The following is a 12,284-nucleotide window of genomic DNA, read 5'->3' as shown; positions in this document are numbered from 1 at the left end:
GTGAAGATTATAATAAAATTTAGATAAACTTCACTTGGCAAAATTTAACATCTTTAAGCAAGTATACATTTCTATTATTTAGTCTCCTGATTTACATTTGGACTAAATAGATGTCTATTCTTTATGGAAAATTCCAAGTAACAAATGGTATCTTTCTAAGTTTCAGAGAGAAATCAACCTCTGAATGTGACATAGTGTGTTTTAAAAATGTAGATAAGCTTGGGAGAGAAAGGAAAAATAATATAGACAGTTAAAAAAATAAACAAAAGTCTTTAAAGAGACAGTATAAATAATATAAAAAGTGAAGACAGTCATAGATTAAAGGAGTAAGAAGAAGTCATGTAAAGATGGAATATACACAAAGAGTAGGATTATGTATACTATTGTGTTTTCTTTGAATTTTTTGACTGTGAATGAGCTAATAAGAACAGAGAGATATTTCATTGTACCCGCTGCTAAGCTAAACCAACATATATATTTTAAAGGTATCTTGACATCAAATTTTGAGTCTAAGGACATGTTACTTTGGAAAAGAGATTTTTCTTTTGTTTCCACAGAAGATGAGAACCAATGGATTCCTTCCATACTATTGTGGTTTGATGGAACAAGACCCTCTGAAAAGTCTCCATGAATCCTAAAAAGACTAAGTCAAACAAATAGCATGAAGTAGTTTGGAGAAACTAGTGCCCAAATTCCCAAAATTATTGCTTATAAATGTTTGGTTTCATTTAAAGGGGGATATGATGTAGAAAGGAATACTTTATATTTTGGTATGGGATTTGGTTTATTGACACAAATTTAAGGTCTATTTGTTACTCTGTGTATATGTGTTTCTGCTCTTGTTTATGATATTGTGCTTCTGCAGCTCATGTAAAAATATAATGTATAATTAAGAAATACAGATTAATAGATAGTCATCTATAATACTATAATAGTCAAACTATAGTCACGCTAGTTAGGTTTTCTAGATGTACAGAGATATATTTCAGATGGGTAAGTATTCTACAAAGCTTTCAAAGACTTACATAATATGGCATTTAAAATGTTTTAAGAACTTAGACTTTTATACACAGTGAAGCATGTCTGCTTCTGGCAGCACCAATTACTTCAAAGAGGTTGCTAGGCATTGAAGAAGCTCATTATAAAATTTGCCTTCAGTATGACAAGTAAGAAAATACAATTTCCTGGACTGTTTGATGGTATGCTGTATGAAGTGGACATGCAGGACCCACAGAAGAGTGACTGCTGAACTTTACATAAGATGGGATGGCCCTTCAGGTTCCTGCTTTACAGAAGAAACTGCCAGTCTTTCTGTAGGACACAGAAGAAAGAAACTGATGAACTTTGCCATTACAAGGCAGAACAATCTTCAAATTTCCTGCTTCATGGAAAATTTTGCTGGATACTATGAGCCTTTGCAAATGAGACTTTGGATAGTTATCTAGGTAGCTGGTTGTCTCTGTCATTTTTTGCACCTTTTGGAAGTTGCTTAATTGCACTTCCTGTTTACTCAAATAATATTATTTCCCTTCTCAGGTGTTTGATGGGATTAAAGACTAGATAGTCATAGTTACATTACTTTTAAGAATTAGCCAGACCATTTTTAATATAAGACTTAGACTCCTTAGACATTGCTTTTCACCAGGTTTAGAGTAGCACACATAAATTCATTTCCATGGTACAGGTCTCAGATAAAACCAGAAAGTAGATGCTAACCCCACAAAAAAAGAGATGAAAATTAGGATGATAATAACAAACTTCTTAAATGTGACAAAAATGAAATTAACAGCATTAAATGGTGTCTCCCTTCACAAGACTTGTGGGGGCCCTTGGTTAAACTTTTGGAAACAACAAAACCTTCGAAGTTAGAGTCAAAGTTGGCCACTAATGCTAGAAAGTTTGTAGAATATTCTAACTCCTTTGTCTTACCAATAATGTATATGGCAGGTTCCTCATATTTTTATTATATATCTGTCAGGATTCAGGCATTGCTCTGACCTCTGCCACCTGGCAGTATGAGTGCAGGCAGTATTTTGGCCATCCCAGTGTCCTATGGGTGCTAAAATATCCCTTTAAGAGACGAGCTCTGCCCATTCCCAATCTCTGCTTAGCTACTCTTCTGAAGAGGCAGGCTGGTCCTTGCTTCTTCTTCCTCTTCCTCTCTATGTCTCTCTTTCTCCCTTCTCTCACCTACTCCCTTTATCTCAATAAAACTCCCACATAAGCTTTCCTTATGGCATGTCTGTCCCTCACCTCCTGTGGGCTCTCACATGCCATGTGACACTATGGCAGGGCAAGTTCCCTCACGCTCCATTTTACAACAATATCAACCAATCATTCCCTTTTTCATTGATCAGTAGCATTATGTCGTCTATTAGTTTTATTATACTTCTACAGAAATTCAGTCATATCTTTGGGCTCCAGTCACTACTTCTTGGTTGTTTCATTTCTACATCTTAAGTAGTGGCATCACTAAATTCTTGTGTCCCCTAAACTTATCCATGAGGCTTGGAGTTTCTTCCATACTTTTATTGAAGCTGACATTTTGACATCTCCTCTCACATAACTACTATCTGTAATGACATCCAGAATGGTAAGTCCTCTATGACCTCTAAGACTTTCTATTTGTTTTACCTATACTCTTTAATAATTAGCCTGACAGTGATAGCATTTTGAAATGTGTTTATTCATAATAAGTCTTGAAATTCCAAATTACTCCTTGATCCATGGGCAGCACAGTGGATGTTAGCATGTATGAAAACATGAATTCCCTAGATGAGAGTAATGGTACAATCAGAAGTGTTTTGAAGAGAATATTCTGCTACATAGTATGGCCTTACAGTGGATGTAGACAGAGTAAACCTAAGAAGCAAGTTATCCATGTTATTCCATTTCCATAGCATAGGCTGGCTGGGTGTTTAGCATAACAGTTAAAGCTCCTAGGATTTGTGGAAGTAAATCAGCATTGGCTTCCACTTAATATCAATCTCTGTGTTAACCCCTAGGAAGACGTCATTCTTTAAAAAAAGCTTTGAAGCCAGATGTCCCCTTTGCAATTAGTAATGCCTTGTGGCACTTTATTCTAATAAAAAGCCATGATCTCTCCATTGCAAACTGCATGAGTAGCTTGAGTGGTCATCCCTGTCAAGTTTTTGGTGAGGTATTATGCATGGTCTATGGCAGCTCGTGAAGCAGCATTGCTGTTTGCATGAGAGATGTAGTGAGGATGGTGTTATGATAATCATCAAACGTTAGCAAGTTAAGGACATTATTAATAAAAACTGCAACCAATGACACGTACCATAAACATTCAGTTTACATTTAGAAATTCTGAGGTGCTAATGGAAAAATTAAAATTAGCTTCCAGCATTATTTTACTTCAAAGATTCAGAAAGACTGAAACCAACTGTAGGCTGTCTGAAGCATAGCAGTAACAGGCAGCTTATATTGTTATCACTTTCATCTCAGACACAAACATCCTCAACAGAGGACACAAAAACACGTATGAGAATTTGCCTTCTGTTTCATGTTAACGATCCAATAAATGGTGCATAAGAATTTATAAAATCTCAGGACAGGCTCCAAAGCTACAGAGAAACCCTGTCTCAAAACAAAACAAAACAAAACAAAAACAAAAACAAAAACAAAAAAAAAAACAAAACAAAAAAGGGGGGTTTATAAAATCTAAAAATTTAAGTAGAATCTAGAAAGTAAATGTCAAATAAATAACATAATGGCCTGAAGCATTTATATATATATAATTTGAAACTTGTAGCTGCAGGATATTTCTAAGACAGTGAATAATCTAAGGAATGGGATTATAAATCTTAGAATCATACACCAGGAACACATTTTCCTGTCCCAACAAAAGTCCATCCATCTGGATTAAAACAGTGAATTTCAGATGATTTTCAAAACTGACAAGTAATAAAACTGCAGTCACAGTGTTTTTAAACAAGGTTATGACATTTCTTAAATTCTACCATACACCAATTTATCACACCTGAGAAGGTCTGTCTAAGCACTTTTCTTATTGCTTGAAGGTGGAGGAAATTAGGCTCGGAAGGCAAGCTGAACAATGTCTGTAGAGATCACAAAAAGAGTAATGAAATATGTCGTTCTCCCAAATGCTTGTGTACAAGGGTCACAAATAATTTCTGTGTTAAAGCACCTAGCTTTATTTTTTTCTTGGCTTTATACTGTCACTCATATACATCTGTCTCTTGGTAGTCTACTTTAGTCAGTTCCTGCTCCAGTTTTGACTGTATTTGTTTCAGTTTACTTTTATTTTTTTGGCTGATTGTTTGTTTGCCGAGACAAGGTCTCACTATGTAGCTCTGGCTGTCCTAGAAATCATTATGTGGAGCATGCTGGCTCAGAACACACAGAGATCGTCCCCAGCATTAAGGTTAAAGGTGTGAGTCACCTTTAACTGGCTTTTCATCCTGATCTTAATGATGTATTTTGGAATCCTGAAAACATGCCCTTGATATGTTTTCCCGAGAGTTGAGATTTGCTACTTGGTTTTGAACCTACTGAAGTATCCCTCCATCTGGAGCTACAGACTTGTGGTCTCAGGCTCCACTGTCCCACTCACTTCTTCAGATGCATGTGAGTCACTTCACACTGTATCTTCACCTACTGTTCGCTGTAGCTATTCAAGCCGAATACAGATACATCTGTATTTCTTCATCCAGATAGCTTATATTATAGTGAGATCACAAATTGAAGCCCTGTATTTGGTTCTTAATCTTTTTTTTTCAAAACAAAATTATGAATTTTTATTGAACTTAGTTTGGAACCTATAAATAAAGTTGAAAAAATCTGACATATTAACATTATTGAATCTTCCTCTCCATAAATGTTAAATGTCCTTTTATCACTTATTTGTGTCTTCTTGCTTTCTTTCATTAGACTTTTTTTATTATTAAAAATTTCCACCTCCCCACCTCCCATTTCCCTCCCCTCCCCCCACTTCCCTCCCCCTCCTTCTCCAGTCCAAAGAGCAGTCAGGGTTCCCTGCCTTGTGGGAAGTCCAAGGTCCTCCCCCTCCATCCAGGTCCAGGAAGGTACACATCTAAACAGACTAGGCTCCCTCAAAGCCAGTACATGCAGTAGGATCAAAACCCAACTTACAAATTCATAAAAACTGAACAACTTCCTAATGAATGACTGCTGGCCAAAGCAGAAATAAAGGAAAAAGTTAATGACTTCCTAGAATTCAGTAAAAATGAATGAACAACTTACTCAAACATATGGAAAACAATGAAAACCGTGCTAGGGGAAAGTTCATACCACTAAGTTCCTTCATAATGAAAGTTGAGAGATCTTACACTAGAAATTTAAGAGCACACCTGAAAGCTTTAGAGAAAATAAACAAATTCACCCAGGAGGACTAGATGGCAGGAAACAATCAAACTCAGGGCTGAAATCAGTAAAGTAGGAACAAAGAGAACAATACCAAAAATCAATTAAAGAGTTTGTTCTTTGAGAAAATAAACAAGATAGATAAATCTTTTCCAAAGTAAAAGTCAGAGAGAGTTAATAACAAAATAATAATGACCTCCTAAAACTGAGAAGCTTCTGTAAATCAAAAGACAAAGTCATTAAGACAAAAGGCAACCTACTGAATGGGAGAAGATCTTCACCAATCCCGCATCAGAAAATATCTGATCTTCAAAATATATAAAGAACTCAAGGAACTAGATATTAAAACTCTAATTAACCCAATTAAAAATGGGGTACTGAACTGAACAGAGAATTCTCAACAGAAGTTCAAATGGCCAAAAGACATTTAAGGTCATGATCAACCTCCTTAGCGATCAGGGAAATGCAAATCAAAACAACTTTGAGATACCATCTTACACAACTGAAAAGGAAAAAAAATTCAATGAAACGATTCCTAATAATATTCTGCAATACTCATAGATCAGTGCCTACCCCACTATCACCAGTCGGGAGCCATACAACAATTGATGGACGCAGGTACAGGGAGCCACAGCCAAACACTAGGTAGGACCAGGGGAATTCATAGGGAAGGAAAGATTGTGGAAAACAACATGGTCAAGTACAGAAACCAAAAGAACATGACCTACAGAATCAACTAAGGGTTTATACGGGGTCACAGAGACTGAAATGACAGACATAAACCCTGTATGGATCTGAGTTAGGTCCTCTGCATACACCTTCTAGTTCTGTAACTTATATGTTCTTGTGGGACTCTCAGCAGAGAGAGTAGGGGTTGTCTCTGACTCCTGCCTGCATTTTTTCATTTTGCTATATTGCCTTATCCAGCCTGGATATGAGGACTAGTCTTGTAACTTGTTATCACATGTTTGGTTGACAAGATAGGGAGATCTGCTCTTTATGTGAAGGGACATGGAACAGGAAGAGATTAATGGAGAGGGGACTTGAGAGGAGGGACTGAGAAGAATGGAGGAGGGAGAAATTGCAGTCAGGATCCAATGTATATGAGAAAAATTAAAATAAACAAAATACAAAAGAATACTAATTAATGAAACAAATGTCAATATTATATATGTTATTTATTTTACAAATTATTTTTATTTTCAAAATTCTCAGTACAGGAATTTCTCTTTGGTTATTTCATGGTTATATACACAGTTTATTTCATTGTTATATACATAGTTCTTACACACATATTGATTCAACAAATTGTTGGAGAATAAATCAAGCAGGTGCGTGGATAAACCTCCATTGATTTTTCACCAAGAATAATTGGAAATGCAGGTGAAAATTTCCCAATTTAGTACTACTATAGAATATGTATAAAAGGGGGAAGGAGAGCTTATTACCATTGATGAAACCTGGTTTGCTTCCTTCATTGTGGTACGGCCTGAACATAGCAGTCTCACATGTAGAATTTCTGGGCAAAAATTCACCTAGCATGTATAAAAAGATAGTCTCTTAACATATACACTTCTCTACAGAAATGGAATGGAAAATGATGAATTGAAGGATATACAGAAGGATAATTTTGTAAGCATGCTTTACTATGTGTTTTGTAACACGGCCTTGGTGACTATACCAATTGGAGATAAAGGATTGTGTTTTATCTTTCCCCATATATGCATGCTGGCCAGAAATAGAAGTATTTAACTTAAAATATATGTTTTCATGGGAAAATTGTTTTTAAATGTATCCATAGAATTGAAATCTCTGATAAAATAGTTCCACTTCAGTGCACACTTTTGCCAATGGGAATTTGAAAAACTGATTGGACGAAGGAGATGGCCTTTTAAGAAGTATTGAGAGAATCTTTGACATGCTTGGTGTGACAAAATGTGGAAAGAGAAGTTCCAGGAGGCTGAATTTTTTCTAACACATTCAAGTTTTTATAAATGAGGCTATAAATACTGTTTTACTTAAATCCAAGTCTGCGATAAATTTATATTTTATATATATATGGTTCAATGAGTACATATGCTGTTGCCTAAAAAGGGAAACAAATCTACACCTTGTCCTACGTTTGACTAGAAGGATTTTTCATTCAGAAGTTCAATTAAAATTGCCTGTTTGAATCTATTCTTAGTTGTTCTTTGGATAGTAACTGGAAATAAATAAAAAAAAATGAGGCAATAACGTAAAGAACTGCTCTTACTCGGAAGCATGGAGGAAGACTCACATGAGCATTCCCAGGACTTCTCAAGAAGCAGACAATCGACTAAATACTTCCATGTTAACAGGTTGTTTCAGCAAAATGCTGCAGAAACTCAAAGTAAGGACACTTAAGGAGTAGAATAATCTGAATGTATTAAATTCATGTATAAAATTGTGGAATAAAAGCAGGTGATGAAAAGCCATTGAGTATCACAGCTCTGGGAAGGAGATTCATTCTTACAGTGCAACCGACGCTCATTTTTTTCTTCAAAGGAAAGAAATATGACTGGAAAACTTGAGCTTATCTGCAACGGTTTCTTACATGGGCTATGGGATAGGTCCGGTGCAGCTCTTACTAAGGTAATACAACCTTAAAGTGTGAACTTTAGGACTGTAATTAATAAATGAATTAAGAGTCTTTTATATTTACAGAGGAGAGGTAAGGATTATTTTTTTTAAATTTCCCTAACACCTTTCCATGAAACTACAAAGAATATGCCAGAATTTTAAACATAGTGACATAGCTATTGCTACTTATTTATAGACACCTCTATGGAAAGACGTGCTCTTGCCATGCGCAGTTCGCCCACTATGTGTGGCTTGTCCCTGCCATTGGACACTTTACTCATGTGAGTCCTCTTAGCCCTCGGAGTTGAAACTATTGGATGCTCTGAATATAATCAGCTAATGTGTAGTACTTGAATGTGCCTCATTTCTTGCCTCCATTTTCCCAGATCCCGCTGTCTCTAGGGTGGAAGGAAAACACACGAGTGACTCTACATTCAACATGACTTTCACACATGGGCATCACATCCATGTGAGCACCCATACATTATCAGAAAGGAAATAATCTCCATAAAGTGTATTTTTGAACATTCCCCAGTTACACAAAAGAAACTAATTACTAGAAAAATATTTACAGAATATAAAGTATGTGGTTTTTCTTTCATGTCCTTGAAATGAAAAACTATACCAATAATAAGCACCCTTTATTTGTGATTAAAATTTAAAAGAAACCTCAGTGACCATAAACTAACGTGAGAAAATCTTTGAGCAAAGATTTTCTCTCTTAAAAATACTGAGGTTCAGATTACCATTTTGGGGGTATAAGATGATTTCTATTTCTATTTGCTTTTATTTTGGCCAGTGCTTGAGTGAAGTTGGAGTACTTAGGTGATTTCCTTCTGTGAGAGCTGAAAACAGGATCTGGAGAGCTCAGGATCCCAGCTCATCTTATAACACTCATTTCTGGTTTTATTTCTCTACTACTTTTTGCCTAATATCAGCATTTGACATGAAATTTTCTGGTTTGCTGCATTGTGAAAACCATGCTACACTATGCATACATTCCTTTACTGAAGGAAATGAGAGTAGGAAGCAAAAGCAAAGGTTCCTTACGATTTGTAGTGGAAAGCTGGTGGGAACTGAGAATTGTGGGGGAAATACATGAGAAAAAACTGTGCTTCCTCGATTATTGCAATTCTTTGTGGGAGAAAGCAGCTGTCCAAAGGAGAGTAGACAGCTCAGTCCATTGGAGGTTTTCCCCTCTTTACAATTGTTTTTAGAAAGCATTTCAATGTAGTTAGCAAAAGCTGAAGGCCATCTGGGATCACAATGCTAGATTCTGCTTTACAAGGAAGATACTGAGGCCTCTTCCCTTCCTCATTCAGAGAAAGACACTGAACCGAGAGAGTACACAGAACACTGTGGCTCGGGTGTATGATCGATCGCCACTTACATTCAGGTTTCCTGGACATATGCATACACTGCATTCCCAGCTCCTACAGCTGAGATGCATAAAGGAAAGGCACTGACTAGGTCACGTGTTTATTTTCAATCCAAGTTTGTTCAGACACAAGTGTTAAATGATTTAATAAATTCTACTGTAGAATTTGTGGCCTTTTTAAGTCTCTGTGTCAAACGCAGTGCTTTTTGGAGCACAGCAAAACCCCACGTAGTACTAGCAGTTTGTGTACCTGCTTTGTGTCTAAACCCCCACATTTCGCTGCCATCTTACAAGGTCCGTGTGGGGTGACATGAATCCTGATCTGTTTCCCAGATGCTGAAAGTCGCTATCAAATAATAAGCAACTGCCATACTATTCATTGAAACGTAAAATCTTTTTTTTTTCTCTGTGGGCTTATTTTAATGAGTACTGATCAATTAACATTAACCAATTAACATGAACTCTGAGCAGAGCACAGTTATCCCAAACAGAAAGTTTGAGACATTGTAAACTTTCTACTGTTTCAGCGATTAGGTGTCCAGCATCCTAACGGGCCCATATTTGTCTACCTGGCACTTAATGGTTACTTGATGAATATTTATAGGGGGAAAGGAAGCAAAGCTAACAGTTTGTCGACTGCTCACCACCCCAGCAGCGATAAATGATAAAATATGTATTCAGTAGTGTCTTGTGACATGTTTATTTGCTGATTTTTTTTATTGATAAAAGGAGAATAAAGAAAAGAAAAAAAAACAAATTTCCACCTCCTCCCAGCCTTCCATTTCCCTCCCCCTCCTCCCATTCTTCTCCCCCTCCTCCCACTCTTCTCCCCCTCCTCCCACCCCTCTCCCCTTCTCCCCACTCCTCTCCCCCTCCCTCTCCAGTTCAAAGAGCAGTCAGGGTTCCCTGCCCTGTGGTAAGTCCTAGGTCCTCCCCCCTCCGTCCATATCTAGGAAGGTGAACATCCAGTACCCTCATCCATTGCTGGTGGGAATGCAATCTTGTGCAACCACTGTGGAAGTCAGTGTTTCGGTTTCTCAGGAAATTCGGGATCAACCTACCCCTGGACCCAGCAATACCACTCTTGGGAATTTACCCAAGAGATGCCCTATCACATGTCAAAAGCATTTGTTCAACTATGTTCATAGCAGTATTATTTGTAATAGCCAGAACCTGGAAACAACCTAGATGCCCTTCAATGGAAGAATGGATGAAGAAAGTATGGAATATATACACACTAGAGTACTACGCTGCGGTAAAAAAAACAATGACTTCTCGAATTTTGCATGCAAATGGATGGAAATAGAAAACACTATCCTGAGTGAGGTATCCCAGACCCAAAAAGATGAACATGGGATGTACTCACTCATAATTGGTTTCTAGCCATAAATAGGGGTCACGGAGTCTACAATAGGCGAATCTAAAGAAGCTAAGTAAGAAGGTGAACCCAAGGAAAAATATATAGTTATCCTCTTGGATAAGGGAAGTAGACAAAATTGCCAGGGAGAAAAGTGGGATCTCGGGGGTGGGGTTGGATGGGGGTAAGGGAAGATGGGGAGAGAAAAGGTAGAAGGGAAGGAGGGGGGACTTGGGGAAACAGGAGGATCGGGATAAAGGAAGGTTGGATAGGGGAGCACGGAACCACAATTCTTAGTTAAGGGACCCACTTTAGGGTGGGCAGAGACTTGACCCTAGAGGGGCTCCCAGGTGCCCAAGCTGAGGTCCCCAGTTAGTTCCTTGGGCAGCTGAGCATAGGGAACCTGAAATGACCCTACCCTAGAGAAATGTAAAATCTTTATCCTTGAGATTGAAGTTCAGCTAAACAGAGGAGGATAAGGACTATTTTAAATAAAATATTATTATAAGGTTGAGGAACAATTACAAATAATTGGTCTGAAAGTATAGGATATAACTCCAGGTTAAAATCTAAGGGTAACCATATCTTTCTTAACAAAGTAGTCTCTCTCCTTGGTAAACTAAACAAGGGGATTAATACTAGTACAATTATATCCAAAACATCATAATTCCTTAAAAAATATTCAATTAATATTATTAAAAATGAAAATATCCACAATGTGTAAAATAAACAGTACTCTTTGTGGAACCTCTGTGGGTACAAATGTGTGTGCTTTCCCTATGGTTCTTTTTCTTATTTCGTTGCTTTATCAGATTCTAATTTGTTCGTTTTTGATTTATCTCATTGTTTTTTATTTGATTATTATTCCTTATATGGTGCTTCATTTTTTTTTGATGAGAGCTAGAAAGGGTGTAGATATGGATGGGAGGGGAGGTGGATAGGAACTGGGAGGAGTAAGAGACAAAGAAAACCACAATCAGGATATATTGTAGGAAAAAGTCTACTTTCAGCAAAATATAAAAGCGAAAATTTCCTGTGTAGATAAAATTCTATTAATTTCTGCTTTCTTCAGAGGACGAAGTCCTGATTTGTGGCAGGACTAATCGAGTTGAAAGAAGCAGAAGTAAGCTAAGAGAGAAACATACCTGTGAGTAATTATTTGGCTTCAGGGCACGTTTGTGAAGCTTCTGTTGATTGAAATAACTGAGGTGAAGGGACCCACAGAAAAGGTCGCAGCACCATCCCCTGGGCCTACGTGGCAAACAATATAAGCAAACTAAAGTTAGCCAAGCACACAAGACCATCTTCTTCACAGAGGCCGCAATGTGGTCTGCTCTTGTGAGCTCCTGCTGTGTTGACTTCCTACCCATGATAGACGGGAAAACAGGATCATAGGATGAAATACATTCTCCCCTAAGTTTCTTTGCTAGGCATTTGTCACTATAACATGAAAAGAAACAAGGACATAAATATACCATAGAATAGCTGTCATATTCTTATTGAACATATTCTGTAGTTAATTAAATGTTCAAACTCACTCCAATGTGTTTAATAAATTTTGATACACCCTTATAATTAAAG

This window comes from Microtus pennsylvanicus, chromosome 22 (genome assembly GCF_037038515.1).
Source record: "Microtus pennsylvanicus isolate mMicPen1 chromosome 22, mMicPen1.hap1, whole genome shotgun sequence".
NCBI classification, from domain to species: domain Eukaryota; kingdom Metazoa; phylum Chordata; class Mammalia; order Rodentia; family Cricetidae; genus Microtus; species Microtus pennsylvanicus.
The sequence above is the reverse complement of the archived record's forward strand: the minus strand, read 5'-3'. Positions refer to the sequence as shown.